Source organism: Opisthocomus hoazin, chromosome 4, assembly GCF_030867145.1.
Source record: "Opisthocomus hoazin isolate bOpiHoa1 chromosome 4, bOpiHoa1.hap1, whole genome shotgun sequence".
NCBI classification, from domain to species: Eukaryota; Metazoa; Chordata; class Aves; order Opisthocomiformes; family Opisthocomidae; genus Opisthocomus; species Opisthocomus hoazin.
This window is the reverse complement of record NC_134417.1, coordinates 80,504,042-80,529,447: the sequence shown is the minus strand read 5'-3', so window position 1 is coordinate 80,529,447 and position 25,406 is coordinate 80,504,042.

Sequence of the window (25,406 nt, the reverse complement as noted above, 5' to 3'; positions counted from 1 at the left end):
TCCCCTCTTCCGGAATGCAGCCACTCCTCCCCTCTTCCGGAAGGCAGTCGTACTTCCGCGTCCGACTCCTCCCCTCTCCCCGGGGGCGGTCGTACTTCCACGTCCGGCTCACATTTCTGCTTGGTTTCTCTAGCGGCAACTTCCGGCGGGCCCACCCCTCTCCTTGCCAGCGTTGGAATCGCGCTCCGCACTCGCCCAAATCTCGGCAATTGTTTTACAGGTGATCCCAGTCATCCCTCTAATGGCAGGTAGCCCAGAAACCCCTGCTAATGTCCCAGGCTTAGGTGTGTGATCTTTCCCGGGCTCCGGAGCTAGCATCCAAGCTGCAGCACACGCCACCTCTCGTTCAGCTTTCATGGCTTTTAAGGTCTCTAATACTGTTCGCCAGAGCTCGCGGACGGCTTTTATCTCCTTTTCTTCCTTTTCCTCCCCCGTTATTGTCCTTTCCCACATCGTCTCTCCTAACTCTTGCCATTCCAAGACAGAAAACAGTGGTGGGGTATCCGCAAAGTGACCCCATCGCTGCCCCAGTTTAATCAACTTCACAAGTTGCTTTGCCGTTGCGTCTATTCCTCTCTTAGAGAGCATACCGACGAGCAACGTTGCCGCAGCCTCTATCTCCATGCTTGCGACCCCGGCCTCCACCTTCAATTTGAGCTGCACCAGGCAGCACCAGTGGGGCTCATTTACTCCCTGGAAGGCGGCCGTCCGTGTCTGCCCTGCGACTCTGCACCCAGGCAGCACCACTCCCAGCCATTGTTCCCACACCCCCCCTCTAGCTTCTCACCGCAGTCTCAGGGATTCCGGCAGGGAAATCGTCCATCCTCTGCTACCAAATGGTGGCGTGGGTTACGGATCCATTGTAATGATGTCACTCCAATGTGAGTATTGATTGTTCAGCCTTTATTAGTCAGCAAAACAAGGTTTATATAGCAAAGCAATTACAGCATCTGATTGGTTAGACCCCTAACCATATATAGGCAAAACTACTGCAACTCGCTGTGATTGGTGCAGAGCTGCATCTCGATGCGGAAGCAGTGCTGTGGCAGGAAACGACAGCGTGGCAGGAAGTGACAATGTGGCAGGAAACGGCGACAGGATGGTCCCCCTGCTCCAGTGTCCCGAGCTCGTCGCTGTACCTTCCCAACAGGGTTCCGTGTTCACCGCTCTCAAGGCTCACCTCCGGATTGGAACCTGAGTTGCTGAACGGCACCAAGCTATGTCCCCTCTCATCCAGCCAGGACTCCACAGGGTGGATTCTGTGAAAAGCTGCTAGAAGCTTCCCCGATGTCTGATAAAGCCAGTGCCAGCTGGCTCCAAGATGGACCCACCGCTGGCCCAGGCCAAGCTAATCGGCAACAGTGGTAGCACCCCTGTGGTAACATATTTAAGAAGGGGAAAAGAAACCTGCCGGAAACGGCAGTCAGGAGAGAGGAGTGAGACCATGTGAGAGAAACAACTCTGCAGACACCAAGGTCAGTGAAGAAGGAGGGGGAGGAAGTGCTTGAGATGAGGGAGCAGAGAGTCTTCCCTTGCAGCTCATGATGAAGACCATACTGAGACAGGTTGCCCGCCTGCAGTCCATGGACATCCACGGTGGAGCAGATCTCCACCTGTACCCGGTGAAAGGGGCCACACACCAGAGGAAGTGGATGCCTGAAGGAAGCTGTGGCCCTGTGGGAAGACTGTGCTGGAGCAGGCTTATGCCAGGACCTGCAGAGCTGTGGAGAGAGGAGCTCACACCAGAGCAGGTTTGCTGCCAGGGCTTGTGGCCCCATGAAAGAGACCCACACTGGGGCAGTTTGTGAAGAGCTGTAGCCCATGGGAAGGACTCATGTCGGAGAAATTTGTGTAGAACTGTTTCCTGTTTCCTCCTGCTGGAACAGGGGAAGAGTGTGAGGAGTCCTCCTCCTGAGGAGGAAGGAGTGGTAGAGACAATGTGTGATGAACTGACCATAACCCCCATTCCCTGTCCCCTGGCATCGCTCGGGGGGGAGGAGGTAGAGAAACAGGAGTGAAGCTGAGCCAGGGAAGAAGGGAGGGGTAGGGAGAAGGTGTTTTAAGATCTGGTTTTATTTCTCATTATCCTACTCTGATTTGATTGGTGACAAATTAAACTTCCTTTTCTTCCCAAGTTCCATCTGTTTTGTCCATGACAGTAATTGCTGAGTGATCTCTCCCTGTCCTTGTCTCAACCCTCGAGCCTTTCATCATATTTCCTCTCCTCTGTCCAGTTGAGGAGGGGGAGTGATAGAGTGGTTTTGATGGGCACCTGGCATTTATCCAGGCCAAACCAAAACAAAACTCAAGACTTAACTCAAGCAATGGTTTTCCTTCTCTTTGCATTAAGTAGGAACTTAAAGAGAACAGGACTGTCTTAACCCATGTTCTGCTCATATTAAAGACGTACTAGCATAGCAGTTTCCTACGAGCTTTTTGACTTTTTTAATTTTTTTCTTCATTATTAAATGTAAACTGTGAACTGCAAACAATTCACTGCTTGTATCAAGGGATTTTATGGTATATAACACCATGCATGCGTTATAATGCAAAAGCATTTCTGGGGAGATTTTTTTCTCTACTAATTATTATATTGTCTATAAAGTGTGTTTGACTGGAACAATATCAACAAATGTCATTTTAGCACTCAGCACCTGACTCTCCTTCAAAGGATCTATTATGTTTACATAAACATACATATAATTATGTGTAAGTAAATATTTACACATTAATATATATTATTTCTACTTACAAACTACATATTAATAGCAGAATTTACCTTTGTGTTGACAGCAACAAGACAGGGACATTTTCAGGAGTGATTCTTGGACTAACTAGCTAAAGTTTTATTCTAGATGATAGCTCATAAATGACTGAAAGTCGCTACAGGACGCAACAGCTCATATCTCTGCAGTTCCATTACAGAGCAAGTACCTGGGATGCTTGAAACACTGTAATCATGATAGTGCAGCTCTTAACATAAGTTAATTTTCCTTACTAAGAAGATTTATAGCTGAAACACAGAAGTGTGGAAAGATAAAATTGACAGCTCCCAGATAGCTCACCTCATCCATCCCTCTGGTCATCCTGAGATACTTTTCTAACTTTTTCTTAAGGTCTTACTGTAATAGAAGTTCACAATGTGCCAAGGGCACTTTGGTTCAGTAAATCACCGCGAGTGCTTTGTTTACATTAGGAGCTATTCCCGATATCTAAAATGGGTCCTGCTGAAATTCAGTTTCATGTATTTCTCACTGTTTTTGCCTTGCACAGTGAGAATAAATTCTTCCATTCTTCTGTAGCAGAATTTTATGTATTCTGTACTCAAACCCTGATCTCCACCTCCCTTAACCTTCCCTCCTTTTGACTGCACAATCCCAGCCCTTCCCAGTATTTCCTCTCCCCAGCTGTGTTTTCTCCACCTCATTGTTCTGCTCTGGCTTGTCTCTGCACCTAACCTGAAGGGAGGTGTCCAAACCAGTACTCAGTTTCCAGATGAGGCCTCCCCAGTGCCAAGAAGACCCCAAGGATTACTGCATGTTTCCTACAGGTGGTAGGAAATCTGGGCTGGGTGCTGACATGGCTGTTCCACACCCAGTTCCAGAATTATCTCATTGGCTTGGATATCTCTGACTGATGCCATGTTGCAGAGAAAGCAAAATCCCTTCAACATTTTGGAAATCTTTCCATTGACCTGAATGGAGAAGGGATTTGCAACCTGAGTTACTCAAATCTAATGACCAGTATCCTTAACCGAACCGATATTCCAGGCAAATAAAATAAAATAAAATAAAATAAAATAAAATAAAATAAAATAAAACCAAACCATCTTCAGCCCTCCACTTCCAAAACCCCACAAGAGTTTGTACACACCAGTAACACAAAATAAATATTAATGTTGAAAGAAAGTAAAAAGAATATTACTCTCTTAAGCACCTCAGAAGGGAAGTTGTCAGTGCAGTCTCTGTCTGCCCTGTCTGTGTATGTGTGTCAGTTAGAAACTCAAGTTAAATCTTTTTTCTATTCCAAGCCTAACACAGTGAATGAATGTTATGAAGTATTTCTTTTTATTCTTCTGGTGCAATGAGGCTTTAGATCTTGTTTCAACCATGCTAGCTAAACTCTGAAGGAAATATAAGGTCTTTATAGCTATTTCTGTGGTCTTTTGTGCAAGGAGTTGGCAGACTTTACACAAGAGGTGATTTTCACTTCACGCTACCCCTGAGCATTTGATGGGGTTACTATTCGTATGTTATGAACAGAGAGCTGAGGTACAGATATTGTCAAGTTTATATACATTTTAGAATACCTACTTGAAACACACAAACTCAGGAGTAACAACACTTTTTAGAACATTTTTCAAACGTAACTGACTTTATTTGCAGCTGTGAGTGTTCACTTTTAGAAAATCTGGCCCCATGTAACTCAGGTGAGGCAATCAAAAAATGAGTAAGGTGCAGTAGTGGTAACAGGTGAAAAAGTTGTTTTAAATGAATTGTTTGATTCCATCAAAAATGCCACTGATGCAAAGATCTGAATTCTCACAGTATTTAGTTGTCTTAATGATTAAACCACCCTTGCTCTCTCAACACTTCTGTTGCTACGTATACTACACAATTTTGGACTTCTGTATCTAATAAGGCAATAAGCCTACTTACAGAACACTCATTTACTGTACGATCCTAATTTATTTCTCAGGCATGGTTTGCCATCATACTGGTGGAAGTAGGATCTTAGGAAAAAAATGCAATGTAGCAAAATCAATAAAGATTACCTTAATAGGCCTGTGTGGGAAAATCTAACCCCATCTGTAAGGGGCAATCTAGCATTGAGGTCATCTAATTTCTCAATGTATGTGTAAGTCAGACTCATTTCACCCAGTTTTAGGTCTGTAAATCTGAAGTAGCCCATTAGGCTTTAGGTTTCTTTCACAGCTGATGGGGAGAAGTCTGTCTAACCCATCTGAGCAGTCTATTCAGGGATGTAAAAGTGCTTGATTCTCCACACATGCTACAAAGGTAGAGTTGTTCAAACTTCGTTGTTTCAACTTAGACACATAGTACTTACATACCCATCAATTGCCAGGTAGCTCCTTCCTTTTCCCTGTTTATTTTCCTCTCTGCATCTCCATGTTTTCTCCTGTCCAGGTGGCTTTGCCCAGCTCTTACCCAAAGCAGCTTCCATGTCTAACTTTAGTAAAGCTCCTGAGAAACCTGTAAGCCATCTCTGCAAGTATCACCCCATTTCATGCCCTCTGAAAGTAGGGAGGGGTTAAAACACTGTTATCCTGTCAAGCACACACTGGCTCACTATGACTTTTGGTGATAAAAACATTTCTGGATCATGTACTTGGATCATGCGCTTTCTGAGACCTCTGAGGGTCACAGGGTCAGTTCTTCCCAGCTGTTCAGTTTCCATCTAGATGGCAAAAATCCTGCCATTGCAAGAAAAGTAGTCTACCAGCCTATTTTTGATTGTCATATTATGAGAGCCTTACAGCAACTCTTCTTTTTTTAAAGCTATTCTTTATATGGGCAAGGAAATGTCTTTTCCTCTGATATCATTCAGTGCAACAGATGAATATTATTCTTTTTAACGCCACAAAAATGCACCGTTTAGCAGAAAACTGACTTGGGCAGTCTCACATTTTATTTCATGATGTTATAATCAGCTGAAATCAGGGCCAACCAAACTTACCTGTTTTGCTATGCTAGCTGCAGTTAATAAATGATCATTAGAAGTGAAATACATTTGCTGCAATGATCTATTCACAAGATGCACTGAGACAAATATAGATACAGAATTGATACAGAATCGATCCTAATGGAGAGCAGGGAGTTGTAAGGCTTTTCCTGGGGTTATGACATGTGACATGGGAACGTACGTGCCCTGTGGCTAATGAGGGCTGGGGGAGGTGCACCACCATAGTGCCCTCTTCCCCATTTGCTCATTAGTTAGCCTGTATCTCTGGGGAGAGGGGAGGAAGGGGGAGAATTACCCAGACGAACATAAGAAATTTTAACCCCAGCTGACTGTACTATTTAAGGTTTTATAAAGCACTTTGGAACACTAACAGGGAAGTTCCTAAGCAAACAAATACTGTTATTGTATTGAAAGCATTGCTAACTCAATTGATAGAACTCTGACTATGACCTGAAGCTGCCTTGGGAAACCTGACATAAGCATATTTGTTAGAAAGCATACAAAAGCAAGAAAAGAAATGGTATATACATACAAATGGACACAAATTCTGCATGCGCTGCCAGAGTATATAAAGTTGTAAAGATGTAAAAAGATGTAGTTGTTTATTTAGTGTATTTTGTGGTAACTTTTTGCAAAAAAAGAGACACTTATGACAAAGCAAAACCAGTTAAAGATGCTGTAAGTCACAGTAAAGCTGACGCGCTAGCACATGCAGAAATTCTATAAGTGTAAGAGCAGTACACAGCATCCACACTATTGAATCATACTTAGAACTGAATCACTAATGAACATCAAATCCTGTGTTTTTTGCAGGGCCATGAAGACAGAAAGACAGAGATAAACAAAAAAATCAACTTTTCTCTTGGAGGCTGTCTTCTAAATTGATTAATAATTTTGGTAGCGACCTAAATAAAAGACCACTTCAATAAATCAGACAGTTTTCCTTGGTTTCTTAATTCCAATTCACGTTCTCTACAAATATCTCATTAAATGCATGTAATCTGTAATACTGTAAATGCACAGAATCCTACAGATATCTGCCCTGTTTCATTTGTGGCGGTGATTTTACCCACCTGAAGTTATTACAAGATGATAGTACTGAATTGCAAACACTAATGGTTGTGTTGAATGCTGTTTCAAATTTTATATAACATATAAATTTCATTACAAATAATAGAAATAAATAAAATATACTGATAAAAATAGTGTAAATGGCAGAAGGAACAGGTAAATATCCTGAATTTTGGGAAAATATAACAAGAGAAAACAAATCTAGAGACATTCAACAGATCCTAATAAATCTGTAAGACACCCAAATGATAAAACCCAGGAGAAAACTCTTCCTTGAATATGAAGTTTTCAGCTGGAGGTTCCAAATAGTTTTTCACAATTTTGTGTAAAAGGTGTACACACATACACAGATGTATATTCATACATATATGTATACATAAATAGCATGTAAACTTTTACAAAGAATGCTTTGCTGGTTACTATAGTAATGAAAGAACTAGACACGGTTCCATTAAATGAAAAAAAAAATCTCATTCATTTTATTATAGAAGAATCTGTCATGTCATAATTGAAGTCATTACATTCACTGAGACATTTATCCATTTTTTTCGTGATAATCTTTTCCTAGGAACAGCTGTCATCTATTTATTCTCTGAATTGTTGTGGAAAATAGAAAGTGGTTGAGAGTGTATGTGTTTATTCACTGTATTTTTTAAATAGTTAAAAGAGTGCCTTCAACACAGGATGTCAGCTCCTTTTCAAAGAGTGTGTAAGTCTCAATGAAGATATCCATCGCTTCTGGGGTTTATCCTTTACAGGTGAACAAAGACATGTACACCCTTGCAGAAAGTTACATGCTTCTCCAGTCCAGAAAAACCCTGTTGGATTCAGCGACATCGAGTGTACCCTCAGCAAGTTTGCAGATGACACCAAGCTGAGTGGTACGGTCGAGACACCAGAAGGATGGGATGCCATACAGAGGGACCTGGACAAGCTGGAGAGGTGGGCCTGTGTGAACCTCATGAAGTTCAACACGGCCAAGTGCAAGGTCCTACACCTGGGTCGGGGTAATCCCCGCTATCAATACAGGCTGGGGGATGAAAGGATCGAGAGCAGCTCTGCTGAGAGGGACTTGGGGGTACTGATAGACGAAAGGCTAGACATGAGTCGGCAATGTGCGCTGGCAGCCCAGAGGGCCAACCGTGTCCTGGGCTGCATCAAGAGAAGCGTGGCCAGCAGGTCGAGAGAGGTGATTCTGCCCCTCTACTCTGCTCTGGTGAGACCTCACCCGGAGTACTGCGTTCAGCTTTGGAGCCCTCAGCACAAGAAGGACATGGAACTGTTGGAGCGGGTCCAAAGGAGGGCTACAAAAATGATCCGAGGGCTGGAGCACCTCTCCTATAAGGACAGGGTGAGAGAGTTGGGCTTGTTCAGCCTGGAGAAGAGAAGGCTGCAGGGAGACCTGACTGCAGCCTTTCAGTACTTAAAGGGAGCCTATAGGAAAGATGGGGACAATCTTTTTAGTAGAGACAGCAGTGACAGGACGAGGGGTAATGGTTTTAAACTAAAACAGGGTAGGTTTAGGCTGGATATAAGGAAGAAATTCTTTACAGTGAGGGTTGTGAAACACTGGAACGGGTTGCCCGGAGAGGTAGTGGAGGCCCCATCCCTGGAAACATTCAAGACCAGGTTGGACAGGGCTCTGAGCAACCTGATCTAGTTAGTGGTGTCCCTGCTCGCAGCCGGGGGGTTGGACTAGATGACCTGTAAGGGTCCCTTCCAACTCAAAACTTTCTATGATTCTATGATTCTATGATTCTATGATTCTATAATTTTGTGCAATCTATTAATATTCAAGCAAATAGCTCATGCACTACTTTTGCAACAAACTCTTTAGGATGGTATTAAGAATTCTGAATATTCAGCATTAATATCAGGGATCTCCTGCATTGTTAAAAGACTGTTTTCTGTAGTTACCAGCTGTAGTAAATTCTTTTAAACAGACCTTTCCCTCCTAGGTAGAAGACTTATGTTTGTTTATAAGAATTGTATGTCCCAAAATACACATGTAAAATGTGATGGTGGACTACAACATTGTTCCAGGTCATGTTGATAAAAGCTCTAGGTATGAACAGAAAACCCGCAGATTCCTTTTTTCCTTTAACTCGTAGATCACAGTAATCAATGTCTAATGCAATGTTTTGAGAAACAGCCAGTCCTGCTGAGGGCTATATGTCTAATCAATATCTGGGAGTTTCTAAGGAAATTTAACACCTCAAGTCAAGCATCTTCGTGCAAATCTTCTTTGGAAAGTCCTGCTATTTTCACAAAGTCAACAGAAATATTTGCAGGCTGTAATCAAGAAATTCAAATCTATTGAGATTTGTTTCAGACTGTAACTACTTGAACTTGTTTGGTCACCTAATCAGTGGGCGTGAGGTAGCATGTTTCAGGTTTCCTGAAAGCCACTGAAACATCTCATATCCTTCCATTATTCATTTTAAATTTCATTTGAAACAATCTTCAAGATTTATTTGTCTGCTTGTTCTTTGACATTCCACAAAAATATTCCTCCGAGGAAGGAGAAAATTAGCACATTTCCAACACATACTACTAAACAAAGTGCTCCTCTAGACTAAACCATCTTCAAATTTAAAGTCAGATATGTTAACTTCGAAGTGTTTTATTTAACTACTTTTGTGACATAGCCACTATATCAGCTCCTAGTTGGGCTGTATATAAACCTTTCAAATTGTAACCTTTTCATTAAAGCTGTTAGCAAAATCTTTGCATAAATTACAGCTTTAGTCTGCCCAGAGGGAATGTGCTGCCTGGTATGTGCTTAAACAGTTTTAACTAATTCCATAGCCTCTCAAATACAACTGATTTTTTCAGAGTTCCTCTTCCCCCTTCTTTTTTCTTCCATTCCAAATTGTAGTCTGGGAGCAGAAATCAAAGAAATCAAAGCTATTTAATTTTCACAATCAGCGACATTTTTCAAACATTGGGATAATAGAGCTTTAAGTGTGGGCCCAAAAATTGCCCGTCAGTTGTTGTGACTGTATTGTTAGTTGATGTCCTTCTAGTTTTGAAATCTTTTGTATTTTTAATAAAAAAGCTGGAGTCCAGACACAATATAAATTTACAGTAAATATAGCCTGTAGACTTACACATTTTTCAGAAAAGATCTTGGCCTTGACTTGGAAATGAATTGTTATGAAAGCAGATAATTTGAGCCAAATGCGAAGTCTTTCTGTTTCTTTCCTAGATGGTAGTGAATGGTGAGATTATTTTGGAGTGAAATAGTAGCATGATGCCATTACATGTTAATCATCCTTTGCAAGTCTCCAAGCATTCTCTATAAAATTATTGTAGAGAATCTAAAATTATTACTCATCTACCTTGAAAGCTTCACAGATGTAATAAACGTAAAGTATCAGCTGCTTCTTTTCTAGGAGAATTACTTTGTGCTTCCTGCAATTTTTTCAAAATGAATAAAGTTATAAAGAAATCTGGATAATAATGAATTGCATTTTTTCATTCAGATTGTCTTACTAAATTCTACCACATCATAAATAACAAATCAAAGAACTGGAATTGTAAGGAATTAAAGACACAACAGTATTTCTGCTTCTGTACTAAGACTTTCTTTCCTTCTGCAAGGGTGAATCAGTGACTGACAAGCAACAAATCTATATTGCCTGTTGAGAAATAATATAGATATTGAACATTTTGTATATGAATTCCCTTTTCAACGGTCTAAGTAACGAATGCAGAATGAACTGTTTTATCACCTGTGACAAGATGCCAGATTCACAAAAAGTTCTTGAGATGGAAGCTGTTATACTGACAGTAAAACCAAAAGTTTCAAGAAGACAGTGTCTCTTTCTTAGCTAATTTTTACTGTAATGTTTGCCAAAACATTCAGTTATCTAGCAGGATGTTGACTCAGCTCTGTCGCCAGTATGAGGAGGTTGCTCCGATTAAACTCAAATTGAATTGAGGGCTTGTGTTCAATTGTGGAACCTGAATGGCTGAGTGAACTTCATCCTACAAATAAGTAAAAGTCACTCCCATAGACCTCAGCTTGTCTCATTGACATCTTTCTACTATATAATTTCTTTCCTCTCCAATATGTACTGACACTAGCTTTACAGCATTATCACCAATTAACATGACACTCACAGCGTGTCTGCATCTTCAGTTCACTGAGTTTCTGAATTAATATTCATGACAGATTATATCTGGCCAAATACTGAAGAAAGAGTTTTCAGGAATATTTCTTTGATTTCAAGGTAACTGCTTCTTTCACATATCCCTAGTCAGAAAATATTCAAAAAACTATATTTAATTAAAGATGAATAAATAAAGTCTGATAAATTTCAGCTGATTTTTAAGAACAATTAATTTAAGGTTTTAGTTTAAAACAGTTGTGCACTAGTAGCTCCATCGTCTTGTCACATAATTTTCAGTCAAACCCTATCTCCCGCAATGTAACACAGCACTTTCCCCTTACTGAGACAGTATTGTTTATATATTTTGCCATAGTGAACAATTCAGTGAAGGGAATGGAGATATGACACAGTTACAGTTCCCTAAAGCACTATGGCGGCACTTTCAAAACATTTAATTCTCTGCTGTGGTGAGACCCTGCCTGGAGTCCTGCATCCAGCTCTGCAGCACTCAGCACAGGAAAGACATGGACCTGTTGGAGTGGGTCCAGAGGAGGCCACAAAAATGATCAGAGGGATGGAACACCTCTCCTGTGAGGACAGGCTGAGAGAGTTGGGGCTGTTCAGCCTGGAGAAGAGAAGACTCTGGGGAAACCTTATTGCAGCCTTTCAGTACCTGAAGAGGACTTATAAGAAAGATGGGGGCAAACTTCTAGGCAAGGCCTATTGTGATAGGACAAGGGGTAATGGCTTTAAACTAAAAAAGGGTAGATTTAGGCTGGATATAAGGAAGAAATTTTTTTACAGTGAGGGTGTAATAGGGAACTACAGGCTGGTCAGCCTCACCTCCATCCCGGGAAAGGTGATGGAGCAGCTTATCCTGGAGGCCATCATGAAGCAAGTGGAGGAAAAGAAGGTTATCAGGAGTAGTCAGCATGGATTCACCAAGGGGAAATCATGTCTGACCAATCTGATGGCTTTCTACGATGACATGACTGGCTGGGTAGATGAAGGGAGAGCCGTGGATGTTGTCTACCTTGACTTCAGCAAGGCTTTCGACACGGTCTCCATAACATCCTCTTAGGGAAGCTCAGGAAGTGTGGGCTGGATGAGTGGTCGGTGAGGTGGATTGAGAAATGGCTGAATGGCACAACTCAGAGGGTTGTCATCAGCGGCACTGAGTCTAGTTGGAGGTTGGTAACTAGTGATGTCCCCCAGGGGTCGGTACTGGGCCCAGCCTTGTTTAAATTATTCATCAACGACCTGGATGAAGAGTTAGAATGTACCCTCAGCAAGTTTGCTGATGACACCAAACTGGGAGGTGTGGTAGATACACCAGAAGGCTGTGCTGCCATTCAGCGTGACCTGGATAGGCTGGAGAGTTGGGCAGAGAGGAACCTGATGAGGTTCAACAAAGGTAAATGCAGGGTCCTGCACCTGGGGAGGAACAACCCCATGCATCAGTACAGGCTTGGGGAGGACCTGCTGAAGAGCAGCTCTGCGGAGAGGGACCTGGGTGTCCTGGTGGACGACAGGTTAACCATGAGCCAGCAGTGTGCCCTGGCTACCAAGAAGGCCAATGGGATCCTGGGGTACATCAAGAGGAGTGTGACCAGCAGGTCGAGAGAGGTTCTCCTTCCCCTCTACACTGCCCTGGTGAGGCCTCATCTGGAGTACTGTGTCCAGTTCTGGGCTCCCCAGTTCAAGAAAGATGAAGAGCTACTGGAGAGAGTCCAGCGGAGGGCTACAAGGATGATGAGGGGACTGGAACATCTCTGCTACGAGGGGAGGCTGAGGGAGCTGGGCTTGTTCAGCCTGAAGAAGAGAAGGCTGCGAGGGGACCTAATATATACTTACAAATGTCTGAAGGGTGGGTGTCAGGAGGATGGGGCCAAGCTCTTTTCAGTGGTGCCCAGCGACAGGACAAGGGGCAATGGGCACAAACTGAAGCACAGGAAGTTCTGTCTGAACATGAGGAAGAATTTCTTCATTCTGAGGGTGATGGAGCCCTGGAACAGGCTGCCCAGGGAGGCTGTGAAGTGTCCTTCTCTGGAGATATTCAAGACCCGCCTGGACAAGGTCCCGTGCAGCCTGCTGTAGATGATCCTGCTTTGGCAGGAGGGTTGGACTAGATGACCCACAGAGGTCCCTTCCAACCCCTACCTTTCTGTGATTCTGTGATTCTGTGATTCTGTGGTGGTGAAACACTGGAACAGGTTGCCCAGACAGGTGGTAGATGCCCCATCCCTGGAAACGTTCAAGGTCAGGTTGGCTGCGGCTCTCAGCAATATGGTCTAGTTGAAGATGTCCCTGCTCATTGGAGCGGGGTGGTACTACGTGACCTTTGAGGGTCCCCTCCAACCCAAACTATTCGATGATTCTATGATTCTTTGGTTCTAAGATTCTATGATTACTTAATCAAGTCACCTAACTTTCCAATATCAGCTATTCTTATTAAAATAAAAAAAGACATTTGCATGGAAATAAAAGATTCTGAAGTTGTTATTCCCTACAAAAGGAAACATTTTATGCTGAATTTTTTTTAACATGCAGAGATGTACCATTTTGTTCTTATGTCTGGTGGCTATTGAAAATACAGTGGATATACATGTCCATTTTCATTAACCTTGTGAACTGAATTTTCATCATTGAAGAGCATACATTAATGTATTTAGTATTTTCTATTTTAAAAGTGTTATTTTCATGAAAAATAGGAATGAGGGTAGCAGAAATAGTAACACATAGCATGCACATGTGCCAATGGAAGAATCATAAACAACCAAGGCTATCATGGAAGTGACCTATTGATCAACTAGCCATAAAATTAAATTGTTCTTCTAAACCACTTACCAACAACAAAAGCATCAGCAGAATTAAATCTTGTCCTAACAGATTGTGAACTGACATGAAGATTACATTTTTCAGTACAGCTTTTCATTGCAACACATAATCACCTACTCTGTAGCAGATACAGAAAAAGAAATCATTTGGTTCATGTGCAGAAAGGACAGGAGTGTTAGGATGAGAGAATTGTAATTCTGCTATCTATGTTTGTTGTCTGTTCCATACTCACTTTACAGGAGGATTCCCCTGGTATTTCATACTCATCATTCAATAACTGCACCTGGAAAATAGATATGAAAAAGAGAATTTCATGCTCATTGTCATTATATTTTGTAGTTTGAAGCAGGTTGCACAGTGGGAGTCAGTGAGTGGAAGGAAATTCAAGAAGCTGCAATTTCTTCCAAAGGCAACAGAAAGAAACTGGATTAAAAAGTTACAGAGGTTGTGGTAGAAGAAGGGAAAAGCTCACACATATCTACGAACAGACTCCTAGGATTGCTATAATACTGAGGTAATAGACACAAGCTATTGGGAATAAGTTGTAATCACAAGACCTGCTCATTAGACTCCATTAAACCTTTTGTACTTTTCTTTATCTATCAATAATGCAAATTACATTTGCTTTTCAAGTAGGACTGCCCTGAGTACAGTACTTTTCCTACTTGTCCCTTTAAATATACATCACCAAAAATCCTAGGTGAAAGGGTCCATAATTGGAATTGTCAGATTGAATAAAACTACATTGAAGTTGTTTAATTGTTATGTCTGGGCTCAGATAGTGTATAGGATTCATATAGATCATTTTGGCAGGAAAAGAATTTATTAAAATATTGCAGAGTTATTTTTAGCTCTTGACATGTTTAATGACCTATTGTCAAGATAAGACCTAATAGAAAGTGTCAATTACATTAACTGCTTATCTTCTGGTAATCTCAAAGAAGAATATGCTAATAAAGAACTTTTAAGAAAGATCTTCATTTGTGTTATAGCTGACCACAAAACACCTCCTTCTAAATTTTATACAATTTCAGCTTAATGTACAAGGCAACAACATTTGAATTACTGAGATTTTCTTGTGAGAACTCTAACCACAAGATACTAAAGCCTTTTGCCACTTTCTGGCCAACAAAATCTGACATGTCTTTTACATGTTGGCTGAGACCACAATAAATCAGCTAGTCACTCTCAATCCTGCAGAAGAGACTGTTTTTTCATCATTCAGGCAACCAGTCTGGTGAATTAATAGGGAATTAAACCATAATATTCCTTTTTTCTGGGAGAACACTCTAACTGCTCAGATTTTGTACAGAAGTACTTCAACACTACCGCAGAATTTTTCTATGTATGTGGAATTCACAGAAACATAAATTCTGGGATCTTCCCTTTGGGCCTGAAAACCTTGTGACATAACAAATTTAACTGGAGGTGGTAAACTCCACCTTAGATATAGTCCTGTTTTAGAGTATTAAAGATGAGAATTCTGAAGTTCCACTTTCAGAAACAAAACCCTGATAAATGAATCACCTAATTGTCTAAGCAGCAGTACCCTTCTTTTTTTTTCAGTAGTAATTTTAAGGCATTTAGTAAAGAAGAAGATAAAAATTAGATGCATTGAAAAATGCTTCCTCTCTTTACAAAAGTTGTCGATGCCCGGGGTTAGACCACAGATGATGGGACAGGTTCACCACTGAGGCCAGTTACAATCTTTATGCTTCAGATGTCTCAGTTTTCAGGTTTGCTTAAACTAAAAAGTGGTCTTAGCAAGCATGGCCACAAACATAACCCTTCCTTAGTACTGGTAACAGAGCATCACTATTTCTAAGGGGTTCTGAGCCCTGAGTATTTGCATGAGGGGCAGTGGGTTGGGAATAATGGAGCGTAGGAAGCAAGAAGATCCAAAATTCCCTAGAGTGTTATTTTTACACTGTTTTTGTTTGGTTTTCAGAGCAATCTGACTGTCTTTTGAAGACATCAGCTTGTTTCAGGTCCAGAATTCACAGTATTTTGAAAACTCTCCAGCTTGGAAGGCCTCAGAAACATTAGGCCTGATCCTTTTCTCTCTCTCGTGACATTGGCTTTGCTAATGCATTCATGGCCTCTGAGTAACACCGGTTTGTTCACAAGAACAGGATAGAGGATACTCAAGTCATTGTTTCACATAAAACCTTGACTTCTGGCTAGCACCAGAATTGTTGCATTCTTTGGACTGACACATGTCTCAAAAAGAGCAGTTAATAATTTTTGACCAACACAAAGTATACCTGTAAATTGAAGTATGATAAACGTCACATATATCACGTTTCAGATACGAAAATCTTTACTTTTGGATGCTTCTTCCATTCATAGCAAAATCTGTTTGTTATATGAAGTGGTACCTCACAGATTTGCACTTTTTTTTAGTAGCCACTCCACACTTAATACTTTTTGAGTACTGAGGTTGAACCAGGGCAAAGGTGTGCTTCACCGGACTTTGGGCCAATACCGATCTTTCTATAGCTCTTGTTCAGTTGGAAAATGACACTTTGAATTATGTGAATTTCAAGGTGTAGGACGTTGAAGGCAAGGCACTTGAAACCAGCCTGTTCTAAAGCTCACCAAAATCACTGGAAAGAGGTTTTACATTCAGGCCCTTTTACTCTCCTAATTCTAACTCAAGCATAATCCCTTTGATTTATAAGGAGCTGTCAAAATGTTTAAAATTAGATTTGTACTTAGTTGAGGCCTATGAAGGCAGAACACATATACTGGAAGGAATTTTTCCATTAACATAAAATGTTTTTTGCATCCCCCTCCTCTATAAAAAGGAAAGGAAGAAAAGAATTGAGTAACGCTTAGTCTGACTTTCCTCCTGTGGTTTGTTTTGTTGTTCAGAGACATTCCAGAAATGTATTCCAGATGTTTTCAAATCTTTGTAACTTATTTTCCATACTATATATAACTTTTTCTACCATATCTGTTCTCTCTCTTCCTTGCTTTCACTGGTTGCTATCTCTGTATCTTTATCTCTTTGTTGTCTTTATAGTTTTTTTCTTCAAGTTCTGTATGAGTTAATTTGTATTCTTTCAGAGGTCCTGCTTGGAAACATGTATTATCTGCTGGAAGACATTTTGTTGCACATACTAATATCTCTTGCTTTGTGCAGTTCGTAATTAAATAGCAACACTTATTGCATTAGCTGGATTTTCACAATTGTAAAGGATATCAACTTCTTACTCGCCAAAATATAAATAGGCTTTTGAATATTAAATTGGCATTGCATTTAGGCATACATGCTGTCTGATAAAACACAAATTACAGTCTTATCCAGTACTCACAATGTAAAGTGAGTCTGAAAAAGTGTATCTCTTTTGTCTAGCTAATTATAAACCAGTTGCTAAAGAATTCATTCCATAAAGGTTGCTTCAGCATTATTTGGTAATTTTGTTGTTGGAAAATGTTGCTGTCATGAAACAGAAAGTGGCTGTCCAGGCCTCAGAAGGAAAAAGTAATTTTAATGAAGCCCAGGTTATTTTTCCAATCATTCAGATGAACTTGGTCAACATTCCTTTCTCCACATGAACTAAACATGTGAAATTTCACCCTTCTCCTAGGAGCTGCTGCTTGGCAATGGTGTTTATTCACTCCTTCCTGAGGTTATAGTTCTGCTCCACAGAGCTGATGGGAAACTGCCACTCTCCGGTGTTATTGCTGGAAGAAAAGCATATGGGAACGGGCCAGAGCTCCACTGGGGGTTCCAGATGCTCACTGAGAAGAAACAGATTTTTCACAGGCCCTGAGTACCTACTCAGGACTTGTTAAAACTCTCTTTATTTAGGATGGTGATATTTTTTCTTGGTTGACTAAGTAAAAATAGCTCACAGCAGTTATTACAACAATATCTGAGCTCCCTTTTTATTTAAAAGGCAGAGAGCCAAACCTAATATGGTGTAAATCAGAGCAACATTGACTTAAATCAGCCAGGGATCCTGCCTATCACATTCTAACAAATGCAGATGGCAAGTGTTCATCATAGGCATATTTTAAAAAGCTTTAAAAAAAAAATAGAAGTAATCACATCATCAAGCTTTTTGCTGCAACTGAGAACTGCCTGAATCCTGAATACAGATCTAAGTAGTGCTCCAAATGATGTGGCTCATTAGCAAGGGGTACTGACATTTTGGAATTCAGAGGACTTTTTGCCATTGTTTACAATGTGCTTATTCTGTTGGAGAGGAAAATGATTCAGATCGGATCTGAACCTCCACCAAGTTTGAGGTTCTTTGGGATTTGGGATTTAATTTTTATTGGCTATTTTATCAGAATGGCTCATAGAGGGCTCATTTCAGATCAGGAATCTACTGTGATAGTTCTTGTACACACATGGACCACTCTGTTTCTAAGAGCTTCAAACTGATTAAAAGAAAAAAAAAAAAACACAAAAAAACCCACAAAAAATCACAAACATCCCAAAACCATGGAGAATTATTTTTCCCATTTCACAGGTGAAAAACTTGGATAAAGTTATTTACCAAAGCCTGAGATAAGACAGTGGGAGTACTACAGATACGGTGAGTTTCATATCGATCTTTAATCACAAAACCTCCTTTATCTTCTGATTTAACCCTAGTCTTTTTTGCAATCCAGAAGGGAATGCTTGGTTATAAAATGAATCAATCCTGAGCAGTTTCAGAACAGAATAGCTTTGCCATGACTTGTCTAAGGCATAGTAAATACTGTTCTGTAAGGAATAGTACAGCACCTTGGAAGTGTGCCACCATTATGAGTTTACTTCTGAAATAAAGAAACAAGTTGTCTTTGTTCTAGGATTGAAATGTTCAAATATCAGAGCCAACATTTGTAATGTTTGGAAGGAGAGGGAAGAGAAAGGAGAGAAAGGAAGAGGAGCTTTATTTTGCTAATTCGGTTCAAATTGAGAGTTTGAGAAAATAACAAAAGAGTGCTTAGGTAGTAGACAGGATGTACCATGAATAACAATGTATCCTGTGGATATTTACTACCAAATGATGTTTAACTGAAAGGAAAGTGGGAGTCACCACAGCAAGCAATTCCCATCGATTTCTTAACATGTAAATCAGGAGCACAGAAAGGCCATTTATGGGAGTCTTAGCAAAACAATGGCTTTCCCTGTGCCAAGTGGTGACATCACACTTCACAAGGGAGAAGGAAGAAGACTGTAAGTGTAGGCTGCCTTGCCAAGAGCGTTGTTGTGTTTCCACAGAAGGGAAAAGAAAAAAAAAAAAGGGAAAAAAAGAAAAGTAGCAATTTTTCTCAAGAATATAACATTACTCAGAAAGAAAAAAAAAAACAAAACAAACCAACTTTCATAAAAGTTGCCATGTGACTAACGGAATGTACTTTGCAGCTCTTTAGTATGATTTGAATATCACTTGTGAAAAATCAAAACTAATTACTAATTTTACACTTACGGTATCCAAGCAAACTGAAAGCAAACACAAAAACACACAGAGTCATGCATGCACAAACACACCCAAAGAGATGAACCTAAGACATTCTCCTTGTGAGCTGTGGTGTTGAGCTTTTCGAAAGTGTAATGCTAACTCCAGCTGTATTTTGCAGACAATGAAGTTCTGAAACATTATTCCTCTTGAAGTAAAATAATACGTAAATACGTTAAAAGTTTGGCATTTATGTCTTGTAAGAAACCTGGAACTGTTAAGATATTGAATAAAGCTCAAGATCTTAAAGAAATCATGTATTAACGGCCCCTGTCTCCTAATTAGACTGGGATCTCAAATATTTTTTAAACTCGGGCATCTCAGAAAATTGACATTTTTTTCTTTGTCTTTCTGGTTCTTAAAAATAGCACAAATAAATTAAACTATTGGAACATAAAAAGAACTTGAAACTTTCAAGGCTTCTGATTCATAGAAATGAAAATATAAGGATTTTCTACTGAATTTACAAGAGCCATCACTTCTTTCCTCATTTTCTGTTAGGTGGCATCTTATATAATGTTATAACTTCTTAGGCAACCCCACAGTAAAGATTTTCTGTGTCATATGCATGACATTTTAATTCGTAAGAATTTGGACGATTACTATAGACTCTCTATCGTGCTGATAACTAATACTTTTTGTAGTGAGGGTACCTGTATGATTTTCCTGAAGACATACGTTTGGTACACCTGGTTATAAAAAGCCTGATTCCTTTTATGACTTGAATAATGCTGACTATACAGAAGTGGCAAGGCCCCTTTATGTCCCAAACATTAATGCATCACAAAGACCCTCACTCTGTTTGTTGTGGTTTGGTTCCCAGCAAGACCCTGGGGTGAAAAGAGCAAAAATGAAATTGAACACACACAAAAGTGTATCAGAATGTTTCACAAGTGAGATTTTTTTTAGTGTCTATTAACAGAAAATAGAAGTACTGACTTAAAATAAAACCAACACCAAAACACCCTATGCTTTATTCACTTAGTTATTATTTTGCCTGTGTGTTATTCATTCCACTGTTAAGGTCAGGAAACACTGTGAAATAGATGGAGAACTATGTCTTTCAGAGGCTTTTGTAAAAGCCAGCATTTATTCAAAGCCTCCTTCTGTTAAAGAAAGATGATACTCAGGGAGAGATCCAAAATTGCACTTACTGAGCAAAAGTGCAACTCTAGTGGAATTTATGTGTCTTCATTTATCAAATGAAAAATCCAAAATCATGGTTCCTGATCCACTTTAGGCCTTGAGAGGCTATCAGTGCTCGCACATCTTGAGGCATCTCCATTTCTGCTACCGCTTTTACACATAAGTCCTAATGACTTGATGAAGTGAGAAAGAAATATATTCCTACAATCATTGGTTTGGTAGATATGCTTAATACACATCTAAAGTGCACTGAGTTTCAGTCATAGGACTTGAGAAGAAGGCTGTGCTACCTACTTGTATGTATTCTGGGCTGTGGGTTAGAGTACCTAGGACAATCATGTGTAATAGCTGCACTTGTATCTCCCATATCCCAGGAGAAACCCCAGCTACCAGACTAGCAAAAATGAAAGATCTCTGAAGCCTCTATCTTCCTGTTGAACCTGGGTCATGCAGCAAGGAGACGGCAGTCATAGCAGGGCGTAATGCTGTAAGTTGGCAGTTAGAGTTGAAATGTCAGCAGCAAGTTTGGCTTCTGTTCCAAGGGCAATTCATGTGCTTTTCCTTTAGTAGTCAGGGGATAAGAACTAGGAAACACAAACACAAAAACAGATACCAGCAACCAGCCCTTCCCCAGTTAAGAAATTAACCACCAGCACTAAGTCACCATCAATCTTCTGGTCCTAAAAGTTACAGATGTGATTTATCAGTGTGCTGGGAGAGTAGCAGAAGCCCTGGACCTTACCACATGGCATAAAAAACATATGGTCATATTTAGGAAAATCCATTGCTAGCAAAACCAAACCCTATTGTCATTGCCTGGAAAGCCTTCCATATTCCATATTTTCCTCAGGCTGTAGACTTTTTTTCACATATAGTTGCATGAATTGCAGATAAATACTGCACCTGGGAACAGCTGGCAGGAGACCTGATAAAGCTCTCTGTAAAATGGTGATGAGGAAGAATACATCAATAGTCTTTCTAAAATGCCTATCTCCCAAACTTAACCTGCATTTACTAGAACTAAGGATGAAGATAGTAATGGGGATGGGGAATAAAGGTCTTAGGGAACTGCAAGAAAAACATATGTCTAGCTCTATCATCCGACTAAGGGACAGCCTTCATAGTTAGGTGGGGTTTACATTAAAGGCCTTATGGTGATCATCTCTAGATCTTATGGAAAATATGAAAAAGTGATTGATCATTTTAAAAAATTTGGTGAATTTTTTATAATATGTTCAAGTAAAGAGCACAACAGACAAAATAACCAAAGCTCAAATTGCTACACTGGAAAAGCGGTTACCAGGAGCGTTATAAGCATAGATTTTAGTTTACTGGATTAAAAATCAGCACAAAAGTATAAACAGAAAAACTACTCTGAATTTACCCACAATTATCTTATGAATTTTACTGCAAAATTCCACTGAAACACCTTAAATACTGATGTCTTTTCATTGAACATGGCACATCTGAAAAGGTAACGTCTAATAGGAAACTACAATTTAGCTGTGAGTTTAAGCAGTTTTCAGGGAAACAGAGACTGTTATATAACCTCAAGTCACTGATATGTCATCTGGAATGACTTAATAGAGAATAGTGTTAAAAAAATGCCTTGTCAAAAGATTCTAAATTAAACTCAAAGCCATATTTAAAGATCTTAAATTAGGGAACACGACCAATGAATCCAGAACTGAGATCTGTTGGTGTTTTATTCAGTCTCAATCTGGAAAAGGAATGCCAAAAGTCCTAGAAATTAATGTTACACCCTCTGGGGATTTTCAAAGTTATGAAAAGACAAAAAAAGTAATGTAAAACGATCCATTTAATGAGGGGTCCTAGGATTAATCATCTAGGGAAAATAATAACATGCATGTCTCCAGTGGAGGACAGTGATATTTCAAACAACTGTGGTATCCTAAGATGCCTTCAGTCACATAAGAGTATCACTTCTGACATACACAATGGACAAGTGGCTGACAGCCTTCTCCGCATCTCCAAGAACAGAGAAATAAACAAAATGCCTGGTTTCGAGTTCTTTGGTTGTGCCTTGGGTTTTCTCCTCCCAAGAAGGTGTCAGAGGACAACTATAGCAAATTGAGATGGCTGAGCATCAGAGCATGATACAACCAGAACTAATGGATTTGTCATTGTCTGATAACAGTAGTCTTTAAAGAAGACAAACCACTAAAATAACACTGGGAACCTTAACAGTATGTGTACATTGCAGATAAATTAGTGAGAAATATAGATGTGTTTATGTGTACTAAAAGTTCTCTATCATCTTGTTTATTGTTCATTGCTATTGTTGTTATTAACTGACAAAGGAAGATGCAGGCAGCTGTACCTTTAAGAGGTTCTGGGAAAAAGCATTTAATAGTGGTTGTATGATGTGTGGAGACCTATGTTATGCAATGTAGAGCAGTCAAAATTTACACTTTCAATATAGCACACCTCTGTCAGATTCCTTGGCTTTGAGTGATTTTTGAATAACAAAATGCAGGTGAGATAATTTCAGATTTGAACTTGCTGTGGTATTTCAAGTTCCCATTTACATTCTCTCACCATCTCTGTTGATGAAGAAACCAGCTTTTTTGGAATCAGCTCTCATAGGTGACTGGAAGACTTGAATCAAAGTTTGAATATACATTCCAGAGTCCATGTACTCACAAAACTATTTTCGATTGAGAACTTTGTAAAATGTGCACATCAAGGTAAGTATCACTGCCCACTGTGAAAGCAAACTATGCATAGTAAAATCTGCAGAACGTAAACTATGCGGAAAGTAAAAATTTGCACCCTGTACATCTAGTACATCCCCCCACTGTGGAATATTCCTAATAATTACAGTTTGGGTTTAAATTTCTCTAGGGATAGTGTTTTCGATCCACTTATCCTTCCCTGTGTATTAGCTTTAAATAGTAATACTATTTCTGTATGACACCTCTGCAGAAATGATGAAATTGAAATTGCTTTGCCTGAATGTTAACTATGGTGGATATTGATTTCATAGTTACACCTCAATATAGAGGATATAAAGGTTTATTTCTGAATTTAGTGAACACTGGCAGGGCCAAACACTTCACTGAAATGTTCTGTGGAGTATCAAATCCGCAATGTCTCTTAGCACTACTGAAGTTTTGTCATTCATTGTACTACTTCCATTTATATTAAGATGAATTGAAACTCATTCTTCTTTCCATTTTGGAGACATTTTTTTGTGTATCACTGGTTCATTAACAAGTTATTACACACTATGGATGGAATGAATAGACAGACAACGTATTCTCTGTCAAATAAAGAAAAAGTAAGATGTTCAAAATTTAGACATAGCAGAGTTATTCGCTTGGAAACTTTGTAGGAGGACAGTGGAAACAGAGACAGCTGAGCTGCCACAAAGTCTTTGTAATTTGAGATTTTCCTGGACATTTGTTAGGAAAGCTGTAAACAGGATACAGTATTCTGCAAACTTGGAAGTCATATTTTAAAGCGTCCTATGACATAGCTCAGTGATTTAAAATAGTTGAATTAAGATAGTAAATTAAAGCAGACACAGAAGGGTAGAACAGGGAATATTAAAAATTTACATCATCTTAGAGTATTTATACACACACACTATGTTTTCAATAACTTGAAGTAACAACTTTGGCAGTTACTCCTTTCCTGCTTAGTGTGAGGTATTTGAAACTCATTTACTGAAAGTTGTGTTTTGTGGATTTCATAGATAATAGACATATTTCTACCTTACAAAAAATACTACCTACTGGCTGTCATACGAGTTTCTGAAAATCCATAATAAATCTCTTTGTTCTGTTTTCATCTGAACTCTGGGCTGAATTATGAGCTGCACGTTATTTTTCTCTGTGACCTCACTAATTTTCCTTGCTCAGAATTTAACAGGCGGTGAATCTGAATACCCATGGGTATTGCAAGTTTGCACGAACGAAAACTTGCTGACATTGCTGCTTGTGATCCTCCTCTTGATGGGTGCTATACTGCAGCACTCTCTCAAATGTTGTCCATTTCAGTCTAAAAAGAAAATGTGCCACACACTGATGGACATCGTTAGCAACTCACCATATCAGGTGTGTGGTGAAATATATAGGTAACTTAAGAACAGTATACACTGGGGTGAAAACACAGCATTGGAAATCTATTCATTGTTATTGAACCTATTATAAATGTATAGACTTCACAACATAGTAGATAGTGCATTGTTATTCATGTTTCAATGGCAAAGAAAAAACAGTGAAATAAGCTGGGGAAATGTGATAAAAGTCATCCAGAAAACCAAAGACAGGTCGGGGAATGAGGCTCACATTTCTGAGTCTGTTTCTCAGCACGTTATTGACCAGACCTGTAAGTTTAAATGGTAAACTCCATGTGAAATCTGAACCCCAGCTACATTTATCTAAACCTTGCCAGTGTCACAGGCATCAAAAAATCTTCAAAGAGACCATGTATCTCACTGAAGTCCTGGAGGCACTTTGCTGAACAACAAGACACATGGGAGCAACACTGTAATTCCCAATTAGATGGTGACATGGTTACAGAAAGACCTAATGTGTGGTACCACTTGTTCTTCTTTACCAAAATAAAGATGAAATGAATAGTCCAGTGCTAAGCCATACTGTCTCTTTCTGCTTTTATGGCAGAATTTTGGCTGCCATAATTCATCTCAGGGATAAGCCAAGTCAGGATTAATTAAGACCTCCAAAACCACAATTTATCTGTCTGTGTTAAATGTATAACAAAGGACAGCTGCATAGAGGCTGCTCCTGGCCTGTAATCCTCTCACCAAATGAACTTGCCCAGACAGTTCAAGGAGACAAAGACCCATAGTGTATTAGTTTCTGTTTAAATAAAATTGAACTGCTAGTCCGTTGCTACTACTAAAGAAACAAGTCATAGTTTCAACAAGCCTGAGTCTAATACTTTTCCTGAAGGATATATATGTATTAATAAAAGTCTCTCAAAGAACAAAATGAGTGAATTAACCCCAAGCATTTATGAGTTCTGCTACAGGTTGTGATCCAAGTTCCTCAAAGGATTTTTGAGAAGACTTTTCTGATTTCCTGTC